At 44.0% G+C, this 17,567-nt stretch overlaps 1 protein-coding gene across 1 annotated transcript in view; it reads right to left on the bottom strand.

Moving 5' to 3' along the window:
* Positions 1-17,567, bottom strand: part of abhd16a (abhydrolase domain containing 16A, phospholipase) — a 125,428-nt gene that overhangs the window by 84,577 nt on the left and 23,284 nt on the right. The gene's annotated exons all lie outside the window — the stretch shown is intronic.

Below are 17,567 nucleotides of genomic sequence, written 5' to 3'. Positions count from 1 at the left end.
TTTCAGCATCTGCAGAATCACATGTTTTTAATCAAAATAAAAATTATAGTTTTGCATTGACAGAGAAAGTGCAGCACAGCATTGGTATTGGTTCATTGTTATCACATGTACAGAGATACAGTGAAAAGCTTGTTCATTACACAGTGGAACAAGGTAAAACAATAACGATGCAGAATAAAGTGTAAAAGCTACCAAAAAGGTGCAGTGCAATAAAATGCAAGATCATAGCGAGGTACAGTTGAAGTCAGAAGTTTACATACACTTAGGTTGAAGTCATTAAAACTCACTCCACTGATTTCATATTAGCAAACTAGTTTCGGCAAAACGTTAAGGACATCTACTTTGTGCATGACACGAGTAATGTTTCCAACAATTGTTTACAGACAGATTATTTCACTTTTAATTGACTATATCACAATTCCAGTGGGTCAGAAGTTTACAAACAAAATCAAAAGAAATCAGCCAAGACCTCAGAAAAAAAATTGTGGACCTCCACAAGTCTGGTTCATCCTTGGGAGCAATTTCCAAACGCCTGAAGGTACCATGTTCATCTGTACAAACAACAGTACGCAAGTATAAACACCATAGGACCACTTAGCCATCATACCGCTCAGGAAGGAGACGCATTCTGTCTCCTAGGCTGAACGTACTTTGGCTCAAAAAGTGAAAATCAATCCCAGAACAACAGCAAAGGACCTTGTGAAGATGCTAGAGGAAACAGGTAGACAAGTGTCTATATCCACTGTAAAACAAATCCTATATTGACATAACCTGAAAGGTTGCTCAGCAAGGAAGAAGCTACTGCTCCAAAACCAGCATAAAAAAGCCAGAATACAGTTTGCCAGTGCACATGGGGACAAAGATCTTACTTTTTGGAGAAATGTCCTCTGGTCTGATGACACAGAATTGAACTGTTTGGCCATAATGACCATTGTTATGTTTGGAGGAAAAAGGGTGAGGCTTGCAAGCTGAAGAACACCATCCCATCCAACCGTGAAGCATGGGGGTGGCAGCATCATGTTGTGGGGGTGCTTTGCTGCAGGAGGGACTGGTGCACTTCACAAAATAAATGACATCATGAGGAAGGAAAATTATGTGGTTATATTGAAGCAACATCTCAAGACATCAGCCAGGAAGTTAAAGCTTGGTTGCAGATGGGTCTTCCAAATAGACAATGACCCTAAGCATACCTCCAAAGTTGTGGCAAAATTGCTTAAGGACAACAAACATTTGTAGGATTTTTGTAGGATTTTTCATTCATGGACATTGGTGTTTCCATACCAGGCTGTGATGAAGCCATTCAATATGCTCTCAGTTACACACCTATATTAGTTTATCAAAGTTTTAGATACCATCCCAAAACTTCACAAAGTCCTATGGAATTAAAGGTATTAAAGGAACTAAATTCGTGAGCAGCCAATTAACCTACCAATCTACACCTCTTGGGACAAGGGAGAAAGCTGGGGGAAGTCCACGTGGTCACAGGGGACAGGAGAGACTGTTGGCGCTGAAAATGAGCGACACACAATCTACTGGAATAACTCAGCAGTTCGAGCAGAGCCCATTGGGTTTCAGGCCACATTTCAGCCCAAAAGCCCACATTGGGTCACAAGAGGAACGTGCAACCTCTGCAGAGAGAGCCGCAGAGGACAGAATGAAACCCGGGCTGGTGGAGGCAGCAACTCTATTCTGGCATTGTGTCACCCGCTAGGGTCATAGAGTCTCCGAGCACTACAGCACGAAAACAGGCCCTTTCATCCGTCTAGTCCATGCTGAACTACCATTCCGCCTAGTCCACTGACCTGCACTTGGATCACAGCCCTCCATACCCATCCCATCCAGGTAAGTCCAAATTTCTGTTAAATGGTACAGTCGAATCGGCATCCATCACTTCCACTAACAGCTTGTTCCATGCTCTCACCTCCCTCGAAGTGAAGATGATCCCCCTCAGGTCCCCTTAAATATTTCACCCTTCACCCTTTAATGCATGACCTCTAGTTCTGGTATCACCCAACTGGAGGGGAGAATCCTATCTATGTATCTATACATTGCAGAAATTTCTATAGCACTATCAAATCTTCCCTCATTCACCTGAGCTTCAGATTAAATCATTAACAATAAAATGCAAATTTAAATTGTAAAAATACAGACTGAAACAATCTAACCCTGAATGACACAGGGCACTGCAGATGCTGGAAGTATGATGCAACACATGAAGATGCTGGAGGAGCTCGGCAGGTCAGGCAGTATCGATGGGGAGAAATGGACCGTCGACATTTGGGTCAAGACCCCTCATCTGGATCGACACAAAACCTGATCTCAGCCCAATATGTCCACTGGTCTCAGGTCTGCTATGAAGGATTTGCAGTGTATCTCCCAGTTGAGAACAGAGGCAACTTCCCTTTATATCTGCACTACTGCCACAACAGCACTAACAGCCTGGCCCAGACTGACCTGACCAAAACACAACAACGTTTGATTCTGTTGACAGAACTCAACTGGTCTGGTCAGTCTCAGATTGAGAGGCAAGGCATTAAACATCTCAGAAATCAGCATATCACGGCAACCAGCCCCTTCCTCTATGGACTCTGTCTATACCTCTCATTAATGCAGTATAGCAACCAGCATAATCAAAGATACAACCCACCCCAGACATTCTCTCTTCTCCCCTCTCTCATCAGACAGAAAATACAAAAGCCTGAAATTCATACCACCAGGCTGAAGGACAGCTTCAATCCCACTGTTACCAGACTTTAGAACAGACCTTTTGTCCAAAAAGATGGACTCTCACCCTCACGGTCTATCTCATTCTAATCTTGCACGCTATTACACACTTTGGTAGCTTTTACACTTACTTCTGCACGACCTTGCTCTTTCTCAATGCACCCACCATATAATGATTTGATCAGTATGAAGAGTCTGCAAGATAAGCTTTTCATAAACATAAGCAAATACCAATACTTAAACAAAATAAAAACACAAGATGCTGGCAGAACTCAGCGGGCCAGACAGCATCTATGGGAGGAGGTAGTGACGACGTTTCGGGCCGAAACCCTTCATCAGGAGTGAAGTAACATGGGATGGTGGAGAGGGGATAAGAAGTGGGGGGAGGGATGAAGTAGAGAGCTGGGAAGTGATAGGCTGGAGGGAAATGGGCTAGGGGGAAGGTGGAGAATTATGGGAAATAAGAGAGAAAGAAAGGTAGGGCTGGGGGTAGATTATAGTGAGGGGGGGAAAGAGAGAGAAAGAGAACCAGACTAAAATTATAGATAGGGATGGGGTGGGGGGGGGGTCGGGTGGGGGGGTCAGGGCCCTCCATCGCATCTCCCGTATTTCACGCACCTCTGCCCTCACCCCATCCCCCTGCCAGCCCACCAGGGATAGAGTCCCCCTGGTTCTCACCTATCACCCTACCAGCCTACAGATCCAACATATAATCCTCCTTAACTTCCGCCACCTCCTACGGGATCCCACCACCAGACACATCTTCCCCTCCCCTCCACTCTCGGCTTTCCGCAGGGATCGCTCCCTACGCGACTCCCTTGTCCATTCATTCCCCCCCATCCCTCCCCAACGACCTCCCTCTGGGCACTCATCCCTGCAAACAGAAGAAGTGCTACACCTGCCCCCACACTTCTTCCCTCACCACCATCCCAGGCCCCAGACAGTCCTTTCAGATGAGGCACCACTTCATCTGCGAGTCAACTGGGGCAATATACTATATCCAGTGCTCCCGATGTGGCCATTTATACATTGGGGAGACCCGCCGCAGACTGGGAGACCGTTTCGCTGAACACCGGCGCCCAGTCCTCCAGCAGTGGCGGGATCTCCCTGTGGCCACACACTTCAATTCCACAGACCACTCCCACTCCAACCTGTCTGTCCATGGCCTCCTCTACCGTCAAGATGAGGCCACACGCAGGACGATGGAGCGATACCTTATCTCCCGCCTAGGTAGCCTCCTGCCTCCCAGCATGAACATCCAACTCACAGACCTCCGTTGATACCCCTGCCCCACCCTTACCCCATCCCTAGCTATAATTTTAGTCTGGTTCTCTTTCTCTCTCTTTTCCCCCCTCACTATAATCTCCCCCCCCAGCCCTACCTTTCATTCTCTCTTATTTCCCATAATTCTCCACCTTCCCCCCTAGCCCATTTCCCTTCAGCCTATCACTTCCCAGCTCTCTACTTCATCCCTCCCCCCACTTCTTATCCCCCCTCGACCATTCCATGTTACTTCACTCCTGATGAAGGGTTTCAGCCCGAAACGTCGTCACTACCTCCTCCCATGGATGCTGTCTGGCCTGCTGAGTTCTGCCAGCATTTTGTTTCTATTTATTTCCAGCATCTGCAGATTCACTCGTGTTACCTTCAAATATCAACACTATCTTTAATATTTTCTGCATTGTTACTGTTTTACCTCAATGCACCCATGTAATAATTTGGTCTGTATGAACAGTATGCAGACAAGCTTTTCACTTTATCTCGGTACATGTGGCAATAATAACCCTACTCAAATGCACAGGCTGAACGGGACGTGCTTGGCAAAGTGTTGATAAATAGCAGTTTGTTCAGGCATTGCTTTGCCTTGACGTAGAGAGAGGACACTCAGCATTATCTGCCTGAGCCAGCTCCTGGACAACAAACATTTGCTTCCAGCCACAACTTCACTCCCAAGTGCCTGCTGAAGCTTCCCTTGAAATCAGCTACGGAATCAGTTCCCAACGTCTTTTACACGTCAAGCCAGCTGGCTTCCAAGAACTCTTAAAATGAAGTTGGTTGCCAACTACCCACCCCCACTGTCAAACCCACACTATAAAGGACTCAACAACTCAAGTTCGCATGTTCCCAGTATTTGTTTCTTATTTATGTATTTATTATTTTTATTTTCTTTGGAGTTCACAATACTTTGATAAGAAATGCACTTTGAATTTCGATTTATTGGCTCTTGCACATTGGTTGCTTGCCCGTCGTTGCCGTGTGCAGTTTTTCATTAGTTCAATTACGTTTTTTTATATATTTACTGTGATTGCCACACAAAACTGAATCTCAGGGTTGTACATGGTGACATATATGTACTTTGACAATAAATTTACTTTGAACTTTTGAACCACTGGGCGATAACAGTGAAATGACATCTGATTACTGAGACACATCCCTGCTGTAGCTTGATTCCATTGAACACCAGGGCTCATACAGAAATGTGGGATCAAAGTTAGAAGATTGTGTAATTTCCACTGAATATGGCTTAGTCATTATAGCTGACATCACACAATGTGAAACAGAGCAGGTGGCTCTTAGAATTAGCTTATGCAATGTATTCTGCTGGGAACTAGGCAAGTCAGATGTAACCCTTGAACTCTATGACTCGGTTCCTAGACTTTTCCCAGACCAGGTCTCCTGACTCAAAGGGACATTGAGGCATCACAATCACTGACATATGTAAAAATGTTGACACTCAATAAAGAAAATCTAAAACTGTATCCAAGTGTAGACAAAAGCTAGATGCAACAGCCTCTGACGTAATAGCATGTGCACTGAGTTCTTGGTTAGATAATTCGATGGAAAAGAGGTCGTTCTGCTCATAAGTTTGATGCTGCCTCTCAGCAGAGCAATCCCATCCAGCCCAGATGGCAGCACAGTTAGTGTCACATTACACCGCCAGCAACTGGAAGATGGGGGTTCAATTCCCGCAGGATGCCTAGCCTAATCACAGAACAATTCACAATGACCAATTAACCTGCCAAGCAGAGGAAAGCAGAGCACCCAGAGGATCCTGGGGAGGGCATACAAACTCCTTACAAACCCCGGGTGCCGGTACAGTAAAGCATTGTGCTAACCATTTCACTACCATACCACCCCAGTTATCAAAGTACATATATGTCACCATGTACAACCCCGAGATTCATTTTCTTGCAGGCATACTCAATAAATCCAATAAACATATTAGAATCAATGAAAGTCCGCACCTAACAGGGTGGACAATCCGTGTGCAAAAGGCAACAAACTGCACAAATACAAAATGAAAGACAGAAAAAGTAGTAATAATAATAATAATAATAATAATAATAATAAAGAAATAAGCAATAAATATCAACAACATGAGATCAAGAATCCTTGAAAGAGAGTCCATAGATTGTGGGAACAGTTCAGTGATGGGGCATGTGAAGTTATACCCTCTGGTTCAACAGCCTGATGATTGAGAGAGTAATAACTGTTCCTGAACCTGGTGGTGTGAGCCCTAAGACTCCTGTACATACTTCTAAGTAACCTAGTGGTTCCAACCTCAAAAGATTCCAAGAGATCTCTAAAACTTGATATCCTGTTCACAGATCCACATTCATTCCTGGTCTCATTTTCCAAGTTCCCCACTCCCACTTCCTCATCAGAATTTTCCCTGCTACTGATGTCAATCTAACTTATATCCATTTCCCCATTTTCCTTCTCCTTTTTAAATGATGGGGTTACATTAGTTACATTTTGTGGTAGCTGTTCTGGGATATATGGAATTTTGGAAGAAAACAATGAGTGAGTCCAGCAGATCCACTAAATCTGCTGTAGCAGTGTGATCACTCAAGTCAAATGGGTCATACTCCTAAGGGGGTGTCTGTTAGTGGATCCCCGGGTGACTGTAGAGGCCACCCTTGGCCTCTACATAACTGGGACATTAAAGTGGATTCTCTTAATGGAAATGTCCTCTTAATGGAAAACACCTATGCTTGACTTCATTTAGCATCAGGAGACTGATGCACGGGCAGCCACCACACCATCCTTGAGATCGGGGTCAGGTTCCAATAGCATGGAATGCAAGACAATTGGGGACTCTTTACTACCTACAGCTTTCCTCCGCTTTCACTGCCGTGGTGATGTGACATCATCTTCTGCCAGCTCCACAGCTGAGGTCTTGGTTGGATCGCTCTGTCTGGAGTTTCCCACTTGACTAAACGTCAGGCGGCACCACTCTCAGGAACTCACAGGCCTCTCCACCACAACAAGATGATGATCCTCACAGAAGACTAAAATCCAAGGATGCAGATCCCTGGGTCCTGGTTATTTGTCGTCTTTACATCCCAGAACATTTCCCCCCCAATTTTATTCTCTTCAGATTATCATTCACACTGGCCCTCTAGATCTAAAAGATTTCTCCAGGAAGCTTTGGGAGGCTTTTGTTCAGAATGGCACAGATGCTAAAGCCACCACTTCTCAGTCACTGCCATCGCAGGAGATCACAGAGAGTTGGAGGTACTTCCTTGAGAACATTACATGCCAGTTTTACAAAACCAGAAGGGCCTGTTGGCACTGATCTGCAGACACAAGATTGCTTGGGTTATTGCGAGGGCCAATAAAAAGAAGTCAGGTTTAAGTAGACCAGAGATTGTTGGAGTGGGCCAGTGTTAGAGTGCAAAGCTTGAACAGGCAGAGTCTTAAGGGTGCCATGTCATGACCGAAGTGAATGTGAAACTCAAGGGTGAAACCCACAGGTAGAGTCCACAGGTAAGAAGAGGCAAGCCTCTTTTTTTTTGTCTATAAATCCTTAAGTCAATGTAGGCAGGATGATAGGTACAGCGGTTTCTCCTGTAAGATGTGGAATTTCAGCCTCCCAGTCTGCATGAAGGGTTCTCAACTTCAGCTCCTGACTGATAAGGTCAAAGAATTGGAAATGGAGCTGGATATACCAAGGAGTCAATACAGGGTTCCCCATGGGCAATTCCCCTCAGCAAATGAAATACCCTTCTGATACCTCTTAAGACCATAAGATATAGGAGCAGAATTAGGCCATTTGGCCCATCACATCCATTCCACAATTTCATCATTGCTGACCCAATTTTCCTCTCAGCCCCAATCTCCTGCCTTCTCCCTGTATCCCTTCATCTCCTGACCAATCAAGAATCTATCAACCTCTGCCTTCAATATACACAAAGACTTAGCCTCAACAGTTGCCTGTGACACAAAATTCCACATATTCATCGCTTTCTGGTGAAAGAAATTCCTCCTGATCACCATTCTAACAAGACAATCCTCTATTCTGAGGCTGTGTGCTCTGGTCTTAGACTCTCCCACCACAGGAAACATCCTCTCCACATCCACTCTATCAAGGCCTTTCACAATGAGGTTACACCTCATTTTTCTGAATTCCAGTGAATGCAGGCCCAGAGCCATCAAACACTCTTCATATGACAAGTCATTCAATCCCGAATTCATTTTCGTGAACCTCCTTTGAACCCTCTCTAGTTTCAGCACATCCTTCCTAAGGGCCCAAATCTGCTCACAATACTCCAAGTGAGGCCTCACCTCAGCAGAGCTTTTATATTCCAGTCCTCTTGAAATGAATGTTAACATTGCATTTGCCTTCCTCACCACATACTCAACCTGCTTATTAACCTTTAAGGAATCGTGCACAAGGACTCCCAAGTCCCATTGTGCCTCAGATTTTTGTATTTTCTCTCCATTTAGAAAATAGTCAGCCCTTTCATTTCTTCTACCGAAGTGCACGACCATACACTTCCCAGCATTTAAGTTCCTCGGCATAAACATCACAGAGGATCTCACGTGGTCTGTACATACTGGCTATGTGGTGAGAAAAGCACAACAGCGTCTCTTTCACCTCAGCCGGTTGAAAAAGTTTGGTATGGGCCCCCAAATCTTAAGAAGTTTCTAAAGGGATACAATTGAGAGCATCCTGACTGGCTGCATCACTGTCTGGTATGGGAACTGTACTTCCCTCAATCGCAGGACTCTGCAGAGAGTGGTGCCAACAGCCCAGCACATCTGTAGATGTGAACATCCCACTATTCAAGACATTTACAAGATGTGTGTAAAAAGGGCCTGAAGAATCACTGAGGACCTGAGTCACCCCAACCACAAACTGTTCCAGCTGCTACCACCTGGGAAACGATGGTAGCGCAGCATAAAAGCCAGGACCAACAGGCTCCGGGACAGCTTCCATCAAACTGATTAACTCATGCTGACACAACTGTATTTCTATGTGATATTGACTATCCTATTGTACATACTACTTATTACAAATTACTATAAATTGTATATTTTACATTTAGACAGACATAATAAAGTCAATTCATATTCTCTCTGCCATTTCTTTGCCCATTCTCCTCATCTAAGTCCTTCTGTAGCCTCTCTAATTTCTAAAAACTACCTCTCCCTCCGCCTATCTTCCTATTGCCTGCAAAGTTTGGAACAAAGACATCAACTCATTGACATAGAACATAAAAAGAATCCGCCCCAACACGGGCCCCGTGGAACACCACTGGTCCATTTTAGAATCTCTCCTGTAGCACAGTGGGCTCATAGCTTGTTAAGCAGCCTCATTTATGGCACCTTGTCAAGTACACACCATTAACTGATTCTCCTTTGTCTATACTGCTTGTTATTTCTTCAAAGAATTCCAACAGATTTGTCTGGCAAGATTTTTCCTTGAGGAAACCATGCTGACTACAGTCTATTTTATTATGTGCCTCCAAGTACCCTGAGACCTCACCCTTATTAACCGATTCCAACACCTTCCCAACCTCTAAGGTCAGACTAACTGGCCTAAGGTTTCCTTTCTTCTGCTTCTATCTCTTCTTGAAAAGTGGAGTGACATTTGCAATCTTCCAGTCTTCCAGAACCAATTCTGAATCTAGTAATTCTTGAAAGATTACTAAAACTGCCACAATCTCTTCAGCCACCTCATTCAGAAATCTGGCGTGGACACCATCCGGTCCAGGTGGCTCATCTACCTTCACCTTTCAGTTTCTCCTTGAGGAAGCAGCCTGTCAGGACACAGCAGCTGCAGCCAGGCCAGTGGCACTGTGACCACCTCCGAGGCTCAGTAGGGAAGGGGAAAGTCAGGCAGAGTGATAGTGACAGGAAACTCGATAGATAGGGGAATGGATAAAAGATCCTGCGGTCGCAAAAGAGACGCAAGGAATGTACGTTGCCTCTCACATGTCTCAGAGAGGCTGTGGAATATTCTCAAGGGGGTGGTGAGCAGCCAGACGTCATGGTGCACATTGCCACCAATGATTTAAGTAGAAAGAGGAAACAGGTCCTGCCAAATAAGCGTAGAGAGCTAGGAAAGATTCTGAAGAACAGGTCCTCCAAGATAGCAATCACTTGATCACTCCCAGCGTCACGTGCAAGTCAGGACAGGAATAGGATGATAATACAGATGAATGAGTGGCTGAGGAACTGGTGCAGGGAACAGGGTTAGTTTATTGCATGATTGAAACCTCTTCTGGGGCATGGGTGACCTGTACAAAAGAGACAAGTTGCACCTGAACTAGAGGGGAATCAATATCTTGACCGGGAACAATATCCTGGCTAAGACTTAGGTTAAGAGACAGACAGGAATGGGTGCTTAATGTCCCAGGGTTTGATGTTTTAGAAAAGATAAATAGAGGGAGGTAAAAGAGGGGGCGGGCGTTGCACTACTAATCACAGACAATATCACTGCCGCACCCAGAGAAAACATAATGGAAACCTCTCCACTGAGTCGATTTGGGTAGAACTCAAAAATAGGAAAGGTGCAATTACTCTGATGGGACTGTACCACAGACCTCCTTTGGGGATGTTGAGAAACAGATGATATATGATGTAAGAATAATAGGGTTATTGTCAGGGGGACTTCAACTTCCCTAATATAAACTGGAACCTTCTGAGTACAAAGGTTTACATGGGGCAGTTGGTTAGGTGCATCCAGGAGGGTTTCTTAAAACAAAATGTAGATAGTCCTTCACAGGAGAGCTGTACTGGACCTGGTGTTGGGTAATAAGCCTGGTCAGGTGAGCAACCTTTGGGGGAGCAGTTAGGAAACAGAGACCACAACAACTCCTTAAGCTATAACAAAAATATGAACCTTTTGAGAGAGTATTAAATTGGAGCAGGGCAAATTACAAGAGCATTATGGACAAACTAGGGATAGCTAATTGGGAACAGCTATTTCTGGGCAAGTCCACATCTGACATATGGAGTATATGTAAAGGCCAACTGCACAGAGCACAGGACCGTTATGCTCCAGTAAGGAAGCACAGGATAGCAAGGTAAGAGAACCTTGGATATTGAGAGAGGTGATGAATTTAGTCAAGAAGAAAAAGGAATAGTATGCAAAGCTTAGGAAACTAGAGTCAAATAGAGCTTTTGATGATTATAAAGAAGCCAGAAAAGAACTAAAGAACATTAGGAGGGTCCACGAAAAGTCCTTAGCAAATAAGATTAAAGAGAATCCCAAGATACATCAAGTGCACGAGGATAACTAGAGAGAGCACAGGACCACTCAAAGATAAAGGGGGTGGGAGAAACACTTGCTTGGATGCAGAGGATGTGAGTGAGGTTCTTAATAAGTACTTTACATCAGCATTTACCATGAAGAATGTGGAGGATAAGGAGATCAGTGCCAAACGTATGCATATGGCAAGGCACCTCAATGCAAGGAAGGAGGTAGCATTGGGTCTCTTAAAGAGCATGGGGGAGGGGGGGAGACCTCAAGGCCTGATGGAATATACCCATTAATGAGGCAGGCAAGAGATTGCTGGGGTCTTGTTCAATATCTTCGTGTCCTCTCCAGCCACAGGTGATGTCCCAGATGCTGTTCCATTAGGATTTATGAGCATTTGGAAAACCATGGCCTTATTAGGGAGAGCAGCATAGCTTTGTGGGGGACAAGTCATGTCCACCAAAATAGTACCACCAGACTTCAACGGACACTTCTGTCTTTCTAAAAATTTGTCGATATTCATCTTTGCTGGTTTCCCGTCTGGTTACCCACGCAACCAGAACAAAGTCTGGACATATAGCCCGATTCACTGGCCCCTCGATTTGGTATCAAATCTCGAGATGAGGCCCCAATTTGTTACGTACCCCGTAACTGGGTGTCTTACCAGCAAAGATAGAAGTGTCCGTTGGTGTCTTGTGGTACTATTTTCAACAGCGTTTATTAGTAAAATATACAAAACAATATTAATGCAAATATACAGATAATACACGTTAGCAATACTAAACCTAAAGGTGTGGTTATTATAATAATAATCAATAATAAACAAGCTCTATCGTTCTCTAGGGAATAATGAATTGTCACATGGAAATATAAAGTTCAGTTCAGTTCATGCAGGCTGAGGTAGTTGTTGGTCGATGTGTGGGGAGGGAGGGAGGGGGAGGGGGAGGGGGGGAGGGGGAGAGAGGGGGAGAGGGGGAGAGGGGGAGAGGGGGGAGAGGGGGAGAGGGGGAGAGGGGGAGAGGGGGAGAGGGGGAGAGGGAGAGAGGGAGAGAGAGAGAGAGAGAGAGAGAGAGAGAGAGAGAGAGAGAGAGGACGATCAAACAGTGGCAGCTAATGTCTTGCAAACAGTCCTTTACGATCTTGATCCGTCGATGTGTTGTTGTGGCCATTCAAGTATGACCCCTCTGTCCTTCAGCTAGACCGTTCTTCCGTGGTGGACTCGTCACCCAGGCAAGGGTGGACACACACACAAACCCCCACCGGCCTCGCTATAAACACTGTGAGTTAAAATTGACCGATCCTTCATTCGGTCTCCGATGCCCCACACTTTTCTCGTGGGTTCCAACACTTAAACAGTGCTCACTACTAGTGTGTCTCTTGGTGTGTCTGAGGGGTGTCTCCCCAGACGTCACTTTTATCCCTACTCACGGGGTCTCAGGTGTCAATCAGTTTTGAATGGCTTAGTCCATCAAACCAGCCCACTCCGGCTGTCCACTGAGGAATTTTAATGAACAGAATGGTACCAAGTAAACAGCCCTCTCCGGAGCCATATGTCTTTCGGGAGTCATAACATGGTGGATAAACATAACTCTCTCTCAGGTTGTTATCTCGCCCTTGTCTGAAGCAAATGTTCCAGTCCCAATATGTTTTTGTTCCATCTCTTCCTCTCTCATTAACAGCCTGGCAACAGTAACAGTTTGTGATTCTCCCAGGGGAGGGGACATGGGCAACTCTGCACCCTTCTGCCCATCAGAGTTGTTCATCCTTCGTAACACTAACTTGATTGAGTTTTTTGATGAGGTGACGAGAGTGTTTGATGAAGGTGGAGCTGTAAATGTCGACAATGAATATCAGGGTTATATACTGCATACATACTTTGATTAGAAATGTATTTTGAATCTTTAAAGGGACTAATTCTGGGTGGAGGTCTGTGCTTAAACATGCTTCATAGGGAATTGTAATGGAATCTCTGCTGTTTGTGATGTGTATAAATGTCCTGGATGAAAATATAAATGGGTAGGTTAGAAAGTTTTCAGATGCTACGAAGATTGGTGGTGTTATGGATAGTGTAGAACTCTGGCAAAGAACATAGTGGGATATAGATCAGTTGCAAATATGGGAGGAGAAATGGCAGATAGAATTTAACCCTGCTAAACGTTAAGTATTGCACCTTAGCAAAGAGACAATACAATGTTAAGGGGAAGACCTTTAACAAAGTTGATGACCAGAGGGACCTTAAAGTCCAAGTTCATAGTGAGTGGTAGGAACTGGTGGGAGTAGATGGGAATGTTCGTCATTGTGAATGGTCCAGTGGTTATGCTCGAGTTTAATCAGGGTTTACCCGTAAGTACCTATTCAGCACTTTACCTCAATAGATAAATAAATAAACCATTTTATACACTTTCATACGGACACCCCTCAGTCTCTGATGCTCCACTGAATAAAGTGGCAGCCTGCTCAACCTCTCTCTGTAACTCAGTCCCTCTAGTCCGGCCATCATCTGTAAATCTTTTCTGCGCTCTTTCCAGCTTAATGGCAGCTTCCCTGGAGCAGGGTGACCAAAACTGAACACAATTCTGGGGTGACCTCAGACAACTGTCATTCAGTGAGCAGTTAAAGGGAGGGTAAACTCCCACACATGGCCAGCACTGGAGATCAGGATTGAATCTGGGTTATTGGAGCTAGAAGGCAGCAGTACTAACAGCTGAGCCACTACCTCTGCCTCCTTTCCTTTGCCCCCTCTAACCCCATTCCTTGAGCTTAGTTTCAAATCATTGCCTGGGGCATTTGTCATTTCTCATCATGTGCCCTCTGTGATCCGAGAAAGCTGGTACTGCAGTGATTCAGGGAAAACTTCCCACAACTGCATTTAACTAGATTAATGTCGTCTCAGAAATAATTTGCATGTCCTGTAGGTATAATGACAAATGCAGGCTACCAGGGGAGGAGAATCATTCCTGTACTTCTGTCTCACACATGTACACGACCATCAACTCTCCTTTGACCACACTAAGAGTAAATTATAGCAGCCTGTTCACCCACCTGCACATCAAGAGCTGTGTGAGGAATTCCTGGGGAACTGTACGGACTTCACCCAGGGTCCAGGATTGTAGTCATTTTTTATTTTATTAACTAATCTTCATTCATTATTAATAGAACATGCAAAGGAAAAAAATCATACAAAACTTTTTACATTTATGGTCAATGCATTCAGAAGTGTTAACACTTATTTTAAAACCATAGCAAATGTTGTTCCCCTGGGGTGATGCATCATTTCAATGTTTGAGGAACTTCCCCATCCAACTCAGCTCCTCCATGTCCAGTAGCTGAAAGAGCTTCAGCTGGTGGCCTGGTATGGAAACACCAATGCCCAAGAATGAAAAAGCCTACAAAACATGGTTAATACAGTCCAAAGGAAAAGCCCTCCCCCCCACTGAGCACGCTGTCACAGGAAAGCAATATCCATCATCAAGGACTCCCTCTATCCAGGCCATGCTCTCTTCTCATTGCTGCCATCGGGAAAGAGGTACAGGAGCTTTCGGTCCCACACCTCCATGTTCAGGAACAATTATTACCCTACAACAATGAACCAGCGTGGATAATTTCACACACCTCAACAAATGAACTGATTCCACAACTTTTGGACTCACTTTCCAGGACTCTACAGCTCATCTGTCCAGTAATAGATCTCAGAATCTTCTGTTGCCCTGAGACTGTCTGTCCCATTGTGGCTCCATTGTGTTGAACTGTTTCATGTGGCCATGGACACAGCACTTGCCATTACCAGGTTGTGATGTATACAGACAGAATACTCTCTATGGTGCATCGATAAAAACTGGTAAGAGTTGATGTGGACCTGCTGAATTTTGTTATCCTCCTGATAAAGTAGAGGTGTTGGCCCCAGTACTTACGTAGCTTGACAAGAACAAGCTATTGCTTGGAATATTGCTCAACTGTCCTCACCTCAGCAATGTTGATGTAAACAGCAGCATATACATGGCCCCCTTATTCTGAAGTCAATGATTAACTTTTTGTTGAACTGCCCCTCAACAAGAAGATATAGGAGCAAAATAAGGCCATTCAGCCCATCTAGTCTGCTCCACTGTTCGATCATGGCTGATTAACACGCAGTGGCCACTTTATTAGACACACATGTACACCCTGTTAATGCAAATATCTAATCAGCCAATCATGTGGCAGTAATTTAATGCATAAAAGCATGCAGACATGTCAAGAGGTTTACTTGTTGTCCAGACCAAACGTCATAATGGTGAAATGTATAAATGTGAAGAAATTTACATCATAAATGTGAAGAAATTTGATCTAAGTGATCTAAGTGAAATGAATGTTGATGCCAGACAGGGTGGAATGAGTTTCTCAGAATCTGCTGGTCTCCTGGGATTTTCATGCACAACAGTCTCCAGAGTTCACAGAGAATGGTGCGAAAAATATTAAAAACATAATCCAGTGAGCAGCAGTTCTGTGGGTGAAAACATCTTGTTAATAAGAGGTCAGAGGAGAATGGCCAGACTGGTCCAGAGTTCAAATACCACCTATAAATTTGCTGATAATACAACCATTGTTGGTGGAATTTTAGGTGGTGATGAGAGGCCGTACAGGAGTGAAATATGCCAGCTAGTAGAGTGGTGTCGCAGCAACAACTTGGCACTCAACATCAGTAAGACGAAAGAGAGGATTGTGGACTTCAGGAAGGGTAAGATGAAGGAACACATACCAATCCTCATCGAGGAATCAGAAGTGGAGAGAGTGAGCAGTTTCAAGATCCTGGGTGTCTAGATCTCTGAGGATCTAACCTGGTCCCAACATATCAATGCAGTTATAAACCAGCAGCTATACTTCATTAGGAGTTTGAAGAGATTTGGTATGTCAACAAATACTCTCAAAAACTTCTATAGATGTACCATGGAGAGCATTCCAACAGACTGGTACAGGGGAGGGGACTGCTACACAGGACCAAAATAAACTGCAGAGGGCTGTAAATTTAGTCAGCTCCATCTTGGATACTAACTTACAAAGGCAGCATCCATTATCAAGGACCTCCAGCACCCAGGGCATGCGCTTTCCTCACTGTTACGATCAAGCAGCAGGTACAGAAGCCTAAAGGCACACACTCAGGGATTCAGGAACAGCTTCTTCCCTTCTGCCATCCAATTTCTAAATGGACATTGAACCCTTGGATACTAACTCACTTTTTTTAATATACAGTATTTCTGTTTTATGCATGATTTTTAATCTATTCAATATATACTGTAATTGATTTATTATTATTATTATTATTATTATATTTGTGTGTTTTTTTCTATATTAGATATTGCATTGAACTGCTGCTGCTAAGTTAACAAATTTCATGTCACATGCCAGCGATAATAAACCTGATTCTGATAGGACGACGACAGTAACTCAAATAACCATGCATTACAACAGTGGGGTGTGGAAGAGCTTCTCTGAATGCACAGCTCATCAAACCTTGAAGTGGATGGGCTACAGTAGCAGAAGACCACAGACATACAGTCCGTGACCACTGTTGAGGTACCTAACAAAGTGACCACTGAGTGTATATTCCCTTTCTCCTAACCTTTGACACCCTTATTAATCATGAACCTATCTACATCCGTTTTAATGATGATCTGGCCTCCACTTCTGTTTGTGGTAATGAATTCCACATACTCACCTCACTTTGATTAAAGAAATGCCTCTTCATCTCCGTTCTAAAGGGATGTCCTTGTATTTTGAGGCTGTGCCCTCTGGTCCTAGACTTTACCACTATAGAAAACATCCACTCCATCTAGGCCTTTCAACCTTCTGCATTTTTGACTTTAATTTTATTCCTGATAACAAACTCTTTCCCACCACTATCTCTCCAACACTCTCTGCCAGAGTAGGTCGTTCACATAACTTTCATTTAATTCTTTGCAATCATCTGCCTTCAATCGGAATATGGAAGTACTCTGATGACTCACATTCAGCACTATGATGCTGGACTAGATGGTTTTCTACACTGCATGTTGTTCTTCACATTGGAACTGCAACATTCTGTCTTTAAAATTCAGAAAGAAAACTGAACTTGCTGGAAATCTAAAACACAAACAGAAAATACTCAGAATTGTAAATGTAGGGAATTATAATGGAACCCCTGCTGTTTGTGATGTATATAAATGTCCTGGACGAAAATGTAAATGGGTGTGTTAGTAAGTTTGCAAATGATACGAAGAATGGTGGTATTATGGATAGTGTACAAGACTGGCAAAGAATATAGTGGAATATAGATCAGTTACAGATATGGGAGGAGAAATGGCAGATGGAATTTAACCCTGCTAAATGTGAAATGTTGCAC

This window comes from Hypanus sabinus, chromosome 5, assembly GCF_030144855.1.
Source record: "Hypanus sabinus isolate sHypSab1 chromosome 5, sHypSab1.hap1, whole genome shotgun sequence".
NCBI lineage: Eukaryota > Metazoa > Chordata > Chondrichthyes > Myliobatiformes > Dasyatidae > Hypanus > Hypanus sabinus.
The sequence above is the reverse complement of the archived record's forward strand: the minus strand, read 5'-3'. Positions and strand labels throughout refer to the sequence as shown.